General features: G+C 45.3%; 2 non-coding genes across 2 annotated transcripts; one reads left to right on the top strand and one right to left on the bottom strand.

Moving 5' to 3' along the window:
* Positions 1-796: 796 nt before the first annotated feature.
* Positions 797-878, bottom strand: trnas-gcu. Its single transcript has one exon. It is a non-coding gene; the product is annotated as a tRNA-Ser (tRNA).
* Positions 879-10,839: 9,961 nt separating this feature from the next.
* Positions 10,840-10,919, top strand: trnas-uga. The gene has a single exon. It is a non-coding gene; the product is annotated as a tRNA-Ser (tRNA).
* The last annotated feature ends 592 nt before the right edge of the window (positions 10,920-11,511 follow it).

The raw sequence follows: 11,511 nt of genomic DNA, 5'->3' as shown, positions 1-11,511 counted from the left end.
GAGAAGTGTGAGGTGATTCACTTTGGAAAGAATAACAGGAATGCGGAATATTTAGCTAATGGTAAAATTCTTGGTAGTGTGGATGAGCAGAGGGATCTCGGTGTCCATGTACATAGATCCCTGAAAGTTGCCACCCAGGTTGATAGGGTTGTGAAGAAGGCCTATGGTGTGTTGGCCTTTATTGGTAGAGGGATTGAGTTCCGGAGCCATGAGGTCATGATGCAGCTGTACCAAACTCTGGTACGGCCGCATTTGGAGTATTGCGTACAGTTCTGGTCGCCTCATTATAGGAAGGACGTGGAAGCTTTGGAACGGGTGCAGAGGAGATTTACCAGGATGTTGCCTGGTATGGAGGGAAAATCTTATGAGGAAAGGCTGATGGACTTGAGGTTGTTTTCGTTAGAGAGAAGAAGGTTAAGAGGTGACTTAATAGAGGCATACAAAATGATCAGAGGGTTAGATAGGGTGGACAGCGAGAGCCTTCTCTCGCGGATGGAGGTGGCTAGCACGAGGGGACATAGCCTTAAATTGAGGGGTAATAGATATAGGACAGAGGGTCAGAGGTGGGTTTTTTACGCAAAGAGTGGTGAGGCCGTGGAATGCCCTACCTGCAACAGTAGTGAACTCGCCAACATTGAGGGCATTTAAAAATTTATTGGATAAGCATATGGATGATAAGGGCATAGTGTATGTTAGATGGCCTTTAGTTTTTTTTTTCCATGTCGGTGCAACATCGAGGGCCGAAGGGCCTGTACTGCGCTGTATCGTTCTATGTTCTATGTTCTATGAAGAAAATCGACGAGGATGGGATTCGAACCCACGCATGCATAGCACAATGGATTAGCAGTCCATCGCCTTAACCACTCGGCCACCTCGTCCCACATTTGCGTCCGTCAAAACATCTTAATTCGTGCTGCATTCAAGAACTGATGGCCTGTCTCCGCCTCTTTCTCTTCAATCTGGTGTTCAATGTTGGAATTGCAGTTCATATCAGTAAAATGAATTGCCATCACATTCAGGGACGTTTGTGAATGGACTGATGTGAAACACTTCAATATCGTATCCAAGATGTTTCCACACAGTGTGAAAATCCCCCACCGAAAGACTGGAATCAGCCATCACTTGACAGCAAAATCAACCCTCCCGGCTTCACAGAGGAATCCATCGATCAAACACACATTTCACAATGGACATCGTCTGATCATTGAGTTAGAGGTATCTACTCCTGCCTGGCTTCAGTCCCCAGGAAATATAGATTATATTCTTTCAGCGAGTCGTGAAAGTATACTTTGAGCAGATTAAAAATAAATTATTGTGCTACCATTAGACCATTCCTGGTTGCAACGTAAAGTTTTCAGAAAGTTCCTCAATATTCAGCGGGTCCATCCATAACAAGACTGAAGAGCGATCACTCGTCTATCCAATCGGTGAGGTTTGCATCACCCTGAGACGATATTAACAGAGATAAAACCAGGTTCATTAGAGTCAGATCACACGGTTATAGAAGAACTGAATCATGAAAACCCCACCTTCACAACCTTGCCCCTCGCCTGAGGTATGGTGATCCTCAGGTTAAATCACCATCCGTCAGATCTCACCCTCAAAGGCGAAAGCAGCCGATGGTCGTCAGGGACTAAAGCGACTTAATTTACTTTACAACTGGATCGAAGTATGATATTTTCAGCGTGTGACGTCCCTCAGACTGATCAAATGATTGACATCCGGGAAATCAATGACCATTGAGGAGTTATATAGGGGACATAGAATATGGAAAAGTACAGCACAGTACAGGCCCTTCAGCCCACGATGTTGTGCCGACCATTTATCCGAATCCAGGATCAACCTCACTCACACCCCTTCAATTTACTGCTGTCCATTTTCCTGTCTAGGAGTCGCTCACGTGCCCCAAATGACTGAATCCACTACTTCTGCTGACAGTGCATTCCACACACCCACCACTGTGTGTAGAGTACCTACTGCTGAGATCTCCCCTAGAACGTCCTCCAAACACCTTAACATTATGTCCCCTCGTGACAGACCCGTGTCATGTTCCTCGTGTGCGATGTGGGAGCTCAGGGCCACGTCCACTGTCTCTGGCTCTTTCACGTGCAAGAAGTGTGTTCAGTTGCAGCTCCTGTTAGACCGCTTGACAGCTCTGGGGCTGCGGATGGACTCACTTTGGAGCATCCGCGATGCTGATGAGGTCGTGGATAGAACGTTTAGCGAGTTGGTCACACCGCAGGTGAAAGTTACTGAGGAAGATAGCAAATGGGTGACTAAAAGACAGAGCAAGAGTAGGAAGGCAGTGCAGGTGTCCCCTGTGGTCATCTCCCTGCAAAACAGATATACTGCTTTCGATACTGTTGGGGGAGATGGCTCACGGGAAGGCAAAGGCAAGGTTCATGGCACCGTGGCTGGCTCTGCTGCGCAGCAGGGCAGGAAGCAAAATGGCAGGGCTATAGTGATAGGGGACTCGATCGTAAGGGGAATAGACAGGCGGTTCTGTGGATGCAATCGAGACTCCAGGATGGTAGGTTGCCTCCTTGGTGCAAGGGTCAAGGATGTCTCGGAACGGCTGCAGGACATTCTGGGGAGGGGGGTGGGGGTGGTGAACAGCCAGCTGTCGTGGTGCACATAGGCACCAACGATATAGGTAAAAAAAAAAAACGGAATGAGGTCCTACAAGCTGAATTCAGGGAGTTAGGAGTTAAACTAAAAAGTAGGACCTCAAAGGTAGTAATCTCAGGATTGCTACCAGTGCCACGAGCTAGTCAGAGTAGGAATGTCAGGATAGATAACATGAATGCTTGGCTCGGGAGATGGTGCAAGAGGGAGGGATTCAAATTCCTTGGGCATTGGTACTGGTTCTGGGGGAGGTGGGATGACTACAAACCTGGGCAGGACTGGAACAGATGCCCTAGGGCTGGTGTTTGCTAGAGTTGTTGGGGAGGGTTTAAACTAATGTGGCAGTGGGATGGAAATCGATGCAGGAAGTTGGAAGGTAGTAAACCAGGGACAGAAGCAAAAGGAAGTAAGGGGGGAAGTGCAAGGCAGACAAGACATAGTCAACAATCAAAAAGGGCGACAGTACAAGGTACAGTGACTGAGGGGAGCTCAATGAATAGGCCCAGTAATACTAAAAGGAATGAAACTGGAGATGTTAAGATTCAAAACAGAGGTTAAAAAACCAACATAACTGTACTTTACCTGAATACACGTAGTATTCGGAATAAAGTAAAGGAGTTGATGGCGCAAATCATCGTGAATGACTATGACTTAGTGGCCATTACTGAAACATGGTTAAAGAATGGTCACGACTGGGAGTTAAATATCCGAGGGTATCAAACTATTCGGAAGGACAGAGTGAATGGTAAGGGAGGTGGTGTTTGTCTGTTATTTAAGGATGACATCCGGGCAATAGTAAGGGGTGACATCGGTGCTATGGAGGATAAGGTTGAATCCATTTGGGTGGAAATCAGGAATAGTAAGGCGAAAAAGTCACTGATAGGAGTAGTCTATCGGCCACCAAATAGTAACGTTATGGTGGGGCAGGAAATAAACAAAGAAACAACTGATGCATGTAGAAATGGTACAGCTGTTATCATGGGGGATTTTAATCTACATGTCGATTGGTTTAACCAGGTCAGTCAAGGCAGCCTTGAGGAGGAGTTTATAGAATGTATCCGCGATAGTTTCATAGAACAGTATGTAATGGAACCTACGAGGGAAGAAGCGGTCCTGGATCTTGTCCTGTGTAAAGAGACTGGATTGGTTCATGATCTCATAGTTAGGGATCCTCTCGGAAGGAGCGATCACTATATGGTGGGATTTAAAATACAGGTGGAGGGTGAGAAAGTAAAATCAAATACTAGTGTTTTGTGTTTAAACAAAGGAGATTATAATGGGATGAGAGAAGAACTAGCTAAGGTAGACTGGGAGCAAAGACTTTATGGTACAACAGTTGAGGAACAGTGGAGAATATTACAAGCGATTTTTCACAGTGGTCAGCAAAGGTTCATACCATCAAAAAGGAAAGAAGGTAGAAAGAGGGAAATTTGACCGTGGATATCTAAGGAAATAAGGGAGAGTATCAAATTGAAGGAAAAGGCATACAACGTGGCAAAGATTGGTGGGAGACCAGAGGACTGGTAAATCTTTAGGGGGCAACAGAAAGCTACTAAAAAGGCTATAAAGATGAGTAAGATAGAGTATGAGAGTAAACTTGCTCAGAATATACAAACAGACAGTAAAAGTTTTTACAAATATATAAAACAAAAAAGAGTGGCTAAGGTAAACATTGGTCCTTTAGAGGATGAGAAGGGAGTTTTAATAATGGGAAATGAGGAAATGGCTGAGGAACTGAACAGGTTGTTTGGGTCGGTCTTCACAGTGGAAGACACAAATAACATGCCAGCGACTGATAGAAATGAGGCTATGACAGGTGAGGACCTTGAGAGGATTGTTATCACTAAGGAGGTAGTGATGGGCAACCTAATGGGGCTAAAGGTAGACAAGTCTCCTGGCCCTGATGGAATGCATCCCAGAGTGCTAAAAGAGATGGCTAGGGAAATTGCAGATGCACTAATGATGACTTACCAAAATTCACTACACTCTGGGGTGGTCCCGGTGGATTGGAAATTAGCAAACGTGACACCACTGTTTAAAAAAGGAGGTAGGCAGAGAGCAGGAAATTTTAGGCCAGTGAGCTTAACTTCGGTAGTAGGGAAGATGCTGGAATCTATCACCAAGGAAGAAATAGCGAGGCATCTGGATAGAAATTGTCCCATTGGGCAGACGCAGCCTGGGTTCATCAAGGGCAGGTCGTGCCTAACTAAATTAGTGGAATTTTCTGAGGACATTACCAGTGCAGTAGATAACGGGGAGTCAATGAATGTGGTATATTTGGATTTCCAGAAAGCCTTTGACAAGGTGCCACACAAAAGGTTGCTGAATCAGATAAAGATGCATGGCATTAAGGGTAAAATAGTAGCATGGATAGAGGATTCGTTAATTAATAGAAAGCAAAGAGTGGGGATTAATGTGTGTTTCTCTGGTTGGCAATCAGTAGATAGTGGTGTCCCTCAGGGATCCGTGTTGGGCCCACAATGTTTTACAATTTACACGAATGATTTGGAGTTGGGGACCAAGGGCAATGTGTCCAGGTTTGCAGATGACACTAAGATGAGTGGTAAAGCGAAAAGTGCAGAGGATACTGGAAGTCTGCAGAGGGATTTGGATAGGTAAAGTGAATGGGCTAGAGTTTGGCAGATGGAATACAATGTTGACAAATGCGAGGTTATCCATTTTGAAAGGAATAACAGCAAACGGGATTATTATTTAAACGATAAAATATTAAAGCATGCCGTTGTGCAGAGAGACCTGGGTGTGCTAGTGCATGAGTCACAGAAAGTTGGCTCACAGGTGCATCAGGTGATTAAGAAGGCAAACGGAATTTTGTCTTCATTGCTAGAGGGATGGAGTTTAAGACTAGGGAGGTTATGTTGCAATTGTATAAGGTGTTAGTGAGGTCACACCTTGAGTATTGTGTCCAGTTTTGGTCCCCTTACTTGAGAAAGGACGTACTGGCACTGGAGAGTGTGCAGAGCAGATTCGCTCGGTTAATCCCAGAGTTGAAGGGGTTGGATTATGAGGAGAGGTTGAGTAGACTGGGACTGTACTCGTTGGAATTTAGAAGTATGAGGGGGATCTTAAAGAAACATTTAAAATTATGAAGGGAATAGATAGGATAGACGTAGGCAGGTTGTTTCCACTGGTGGGTGAAAGCAGAACTAGGGGACATAGCTTCAAAATAAGGGGAAGTAGATTTAGGACTGAGTTTAGGAGGAACTTCTTCACAGAAAGGGTTGTTCATCTATGGAATCCCTTGCCCAGTGAAGCAGTTGAGGCTCCTTCATTAAATGTTTTTAAGGTAATGATAGATAGTTTTTTGAAGAATAAAGGGATTAAGGGTTCTGGTGTTCAGGCCGGAAAGTGGAGCTGAGTCCACAAAAGATCAGCCATGATCTCATTGAATGGCGGAGCAGGCTCAAGGGGCCAGATGGCCTACTCCTCACCCTAGTTCTTATGTTCTTATGACAGCCATTTGCACCCTGGGGAAAATCTCTGGCTATCCACTCTATCCATGCCTCTCATCACCTTGGACACCTCGATCAAGTCACCTCTCTGCCTTCTTCGCTCCAGTGAGAAAAGCCATACCTGTCTCAACTTTGCTTCATATGACAGGCCCGCGAGTCCAGGCAGCATCCTGGTAAATCTCCTCTGTACCCCTCCAATGCATCCACCTCCTTCCTATAATGACGAGACCAGAACTGGACACGATATTCCAAGTGTTGTCCTTCGATAGTTTTATAAAGCTGCAGCAAAACCTCGCGGTTCATAAACTCATGTCCCCTGTTAATTAAAGCCAACACACCATACGCCTTCTTAACAACCCTATCAACCTGGGTGGCAACTCTGAGCGATCTGTGTACGTGGACCCTAAGATCCCTCTGTTACTCCACACTTCCAAGAATCCTGCCTTTAACCTTGTGTTCAGCATTCAAATTCGACATTCCAAAATGAATCGCTTCACATTTATCAAGGTGGAACTCCATCTTCCACTTCTCAGCCCAGCGCTGCATCCAGTCAATGTCCTGTTGTAACCTGCAACAACCGTCAACACTACCTACAACTCCACCAACCTTTGTGTCATCCGCAAACATACTAACCCACCCTTCCACTTCCTCATCCAAGTCATTTATAAAAAAACACAAAGAGCAGAGGTCCCAGAACAGATCTCTGCGGGACACCACTGGTCACCGACCTCCGGGCAGAATACTTTCCATCCATATCTACTCGCTGTCTTCTTTCGGCCAGCCAATTCTGTATCCAGACAGCCAAATTTCCCCGTATCCCATGCCCCCTGACTTTCTGGATGAGCCTACCATGGGGAACATTATCAAATGCCTCACTGAAATCCATATACACCACATCCACTGCCCGACCTTCATCAATGTGTCTTTTCACATCCTCAAAAAATTCAATGAGACTTGTGAGGCATGACCTGCCCCTCACAAAGCCATGCTGAATATCTTTCCTCAAACTATGTTTTTCTAAATAATCATCAATCCTACCTCTCAAAATCCGTTCCAATATTTTGCTCACCACAGACGTAGAACTGATGGGTCTGAAATTCCCAGGGATTTTCCTTTTCCCTTTCTTGAATAGGGGAACAACATTCACCTCCATCCAATGATCCGGTACTACTCCAGTGGAGAGTGAGGGCGCAAAGATCATCGCCAATGGAGCAGCAATCTCCTCCCTCGCTTCCCATAGTAACCTTGGTTATACCCCGTCTGGACCAGGGGACTTATCTGTCCTGATGCTTTTCAAAAGTTCCAACACATCCTCCTTCATAATATCAAGCTATTCGAGCCTATTAACCTGGTTCACATTGTTCTGATGGGCAACATGGTTCCTCTCTCTCGTGAATACAGAAGCAAAATATTCATTTAGGGCCTCCTACATCACCTCAGACTCTAGGCACAAGTTGCCTCCACTATCACTGATCAGCCCTACTCTCACTCTGATCATCCTCATATTTCTCAAATAAGTGTAGAAAGCCTTGGGGTTTTCACTGATCCTTCCCGCCAGGTATTTTTCATGCCCCTTCTATCTCTCCTTCCTGGCTGCCTTGTAACCCTCCAGAGCCGAGTCAGATCCTTGCTTCCTCAACCTTACGAAAGCTTCCTTCTTCCCCGTGACTAGAAGCTCCTCCTGTCTTGTCATCCAAGGTTCCATCAACTTACCATCCCTTCCTCGTCTCAATGGGACAAAAGACAAAACAATTCAACACTCGCAGCATGTGCTCCTTGAACAATCCCCACATTACTGTTGTGCATTTCCCCAAGAACAATTGTTCTCACCTTATAACAGCAGTATAATTTCCCCTCCCCAAATTAAATTATTACTGTGTGTTCCTGTCCCTCTCCATGACTATGGTAAAGAGCAAGGAGTTGCGATCACTGTCACCGAAATGCTCTCCCACAGAGACATCTGACACGTGGCCTGGTTCGTTGCCGAGCACCAGAACCAATATGGCCTCCCCCCTAGTCGGCATATGTCCATGTTGAGTCAGGAATCCTTCCTGAACACACCTGACAAAATCTGCTCCATCCAAACTATTTTAACTCAGGAGGTTTCAGTCAATATTAGGGAAGTCGAAGTCACCCATGACAACAACACTGTTACTTCTACACGTTTCCAAGATCTGACGCCTACTATGTACCTCCATGTCTCTGCTGCTATTGGTAGTGGTGGTGGTGGTGGTGGTGGGGGGGGGGGGGGTCTATAGAAAAGTCCCAATAAAGTGATTGCTCCTTTCTTGTTTCTGGCTTCCACCCATACTGACTCAGTAGACAAACCTTCCTCAATAAACTCCTTTTCTGCAGCTGTGGTGCATTTCCTAATTAACAGTGTCACTATCCCTCCTCTTTTACCTCCCTCCCTATTGTTCTTAAAACATCTAAACCCCGGGACATCTAACAACCATTCCTGTCCCTGGTAGCTGAGGCTCGTTTGGGATATTGGATTTAAAGGTTCATCATAAAATCCAGGGCTAAGAAGCCAGAAAAGTGGACTTGAGGATTATCATGAAAACATGATAAGTGCAAAAGGAGGCCATTCGGCCCATCGACACTGCACCGACCCTCTGAAAAAGCCCCCATGCCCCCACCATATCTCTGTAACACCACCCAACTCTTTGGACACCGAAGGAGCAATTTAGCATGGCCACTCCCCCTGACCCGCACACATTTGGACTGTGTGAGGAAACCGGAGCACCCGGAGGAAACCCACACAGACTTGGAGAGAAAGTGCAAACCACACAGATCGCTGACGCTGTGAGGTAGCCACTGTGACAATGTTTCACGATAACACGTCATATTATGTCAGATCATTCATGATCTCATTGAAATACGGAGCATATTCGATGGGCTGAATGGCCTAATCTGCTCCAACGTCGTATACCCTGATCTTGTGTAAATGTGTTCCGGTTCTTCTGTAAAACTCTTGGTAAAACAACATCTGGACCACAGACACCGAGTGTCGACTGCATCTTGTTATGTGGCGCAGAGAAGGTGATTGTGGAATACATGTCGTACCCATCAAACTCTGCCACTCACCTGACTGAGATTTGCTCTGTATCTGTAAATCACAGGTAGTGTTCCCGAGTGGAGGGAACACTCTGCACCTCAGTCTCTGGAACAGTTTGTGAGAGCAGGATTCCTTCATTATGAGTCAATGGCTGGTACTGTAAGTGATGGTGGGATTCAATCTCTATCAGGCATTGGTACTGAATGTCAGTGTGGAAGTCTTTCTGTATCCATAAATCACAATTACTGTTTGGGAAAAGTGGGATTAATACGTAACATCAGCACATCTGGAACAGGCAGATAAAGACATACAAAAACGCAGGAAGAGACTGTCAGGACGCAGACACAATGACACAGAAAAGGTGCCGAGCAAACAAGCAAGATATTGAGATGGAAAAACTGGTTATTTAGGAAAATGTATTTTCTGTTGCACACAGAGAGGCCATGTTTGTAAATGTATTTCCTGTTGTTTAACTGTACTCTCTGCTGCGTAACTGTTCTCTCTGCTATGTAACTGTACTCCCTGCTGTGTGACTGTTTTCTCTGCCAAGTAACTGTTCTCTCTGCTGTGTAACTGTTTTCTCTGCCAAGTAACTGTCCTCTCTGCTGAGCAACTGTGCTCTCTGTTGTGTAACTCTTCTCTCGCCTGTGTAACTGTGCTCTCTGCTGTGTAACTGTTCTCTCGCCTGTGTAACTGTGCTCTTTGCTGTGCAACTGTTCTCTCTGTCGGAATCATGAGTCTGCCGGTGACAAATCTTCACTGTGGTTGTGTCAAATCATTCCCTGTTGTGTAAATGTATTCCTAGCTGTGGAAATATGATCCGTCTGAAGTAGAACCTTTCTGTCCCATTACTGAGACGAAATGTCAATTCCAGATTTATTAAATGTTGTCACGTCAGGTTCGTTCAGATTTCTGGTTTCCCAGTCCAGCAACATAAACTTGCGTTCCTGCTATCAATACGTTTCATTCAGCTCTATGTTCTCAGGTAATAATATGCAAGCGTCCAACATGGGGGTGATACCCAGTACCTTTAGATTAAAGGCCCCATACTCTACCGACTGAGCTAGCCGGGCTGTTGCTAATCTAATTATTAAACCTCTTCTTGGGGAGATTAGGTGAGACGCTCATTCGGAGGGTCAGTGCTGACTCGGTGGGCCGAATGGCCTCCTTCTGCACTTTGGATCCTAAGAATCCATAATACAAGGAGGGTGATCCTTGTTCCATACTGCCACTCTCCTCCTGGCTTGTTCTTCAATCGCGATCCGGGGAGAACTTCTGGAATGATGACACGTCATCATTTTAGTTGCGTCATCACGTGGCCATTCGGCCTGCATAAGTCTCCTTCTGTACTGTAATTTCTAGATTTCATTATTTTAATTTTCTTCCAGACTTGGAAGTGTGGTCCGTTCCATTTGAAAAGAAACATGAATTTCTAATATATTTCCCGTGTCACTGATGTTGTTCCACAAACTATTTAATCAGTGAAATTGTGCGTTTAGGGAGCTGAGGTTTTCGAGTCTCTCAATGCTTCCCTCCAAACCCAATGGTCATTTTGCACGAAGGTTCAGCCCCTCCTCAAATAATCCCCGCGGCTCCGCTGATCGCTTGAATGGAACAATGGAGTGATTCCAGGCTGGTTTTAGAATTTTTTATATCGCCCAAATGACTAACGTGCAGCGCAGCTGCGATGGCCGAGTGGTTAAGGCGTTGGATTTGAAATCCAAATGGGGTTTCCCCGCGCAGGTTCGAACCCTGACTGTGATTCAAGATGTTTGTTCAATTCCTCACACGAACCGCTGACTCGAGAATCAATCGGGTTTTCGATTGGTTGTCTGTTAACAGTCGAGATCAGTAACATATTAATCGTTTTTTAAGGAAATATCAATAAATAATAACGTTTGGAAGGAGAAGCAGCAACGGCAGCGAATGGAAACGTGGTTTGGTTTCATTCAGCTGAATGTATTTCTGGGTACAAAGATCGTTGCAGAAATGGAACATGTTTTTAAAAATCCTTTTCTCTTTCCTTTGTCTCTCCATCTGTTTCTTTGTTTCTTTCTCTCTCCCTCACTCAGTTTGTGTGCTTCTCCGATTGGATGCAGAGTGAAACAGCCCCACAAATACGTCCTGGTGACGAACGGTCCTGAATCAGTGGAAGGATCGACAAACTATTCAATTCTTGGCTCTGTCAGAAGTTCCATTCCTGGTTGTGAGGTGGTTCTGAGATAAAGGGATCGAGAGAGAACGAGGTGACTGAAGTCTGACTCTTACTCTGAAAACCAGTTAGAAAACCCTTGTGGAAAGTGGGTGTGTCTGAGAACAGGAGGAAAGCAGATCATGGGTCTCTGATTGAGTTTATTG

Source organism: Scyliorhinus canicula, chromosome 31 (assembly GCF_902713615.1).
Source record: "Scyliorhinus canicula chromosome 31, sScyCan1.1, whole genome shotgun sequence".
Classification (NCBI taxonomy): domain Eukaryota; kingdom Metazoa; phylum Chordata; class Chondrichthyes; order Carcharhiniformes; family Scyliorhinidae; genus Scyliorhinus; species Scyliorhinus canicula.
Note: the sequence above shows the minus strand (reverse complement) of the source record. Positions and strands in the feature narration are given on the sequence as shown.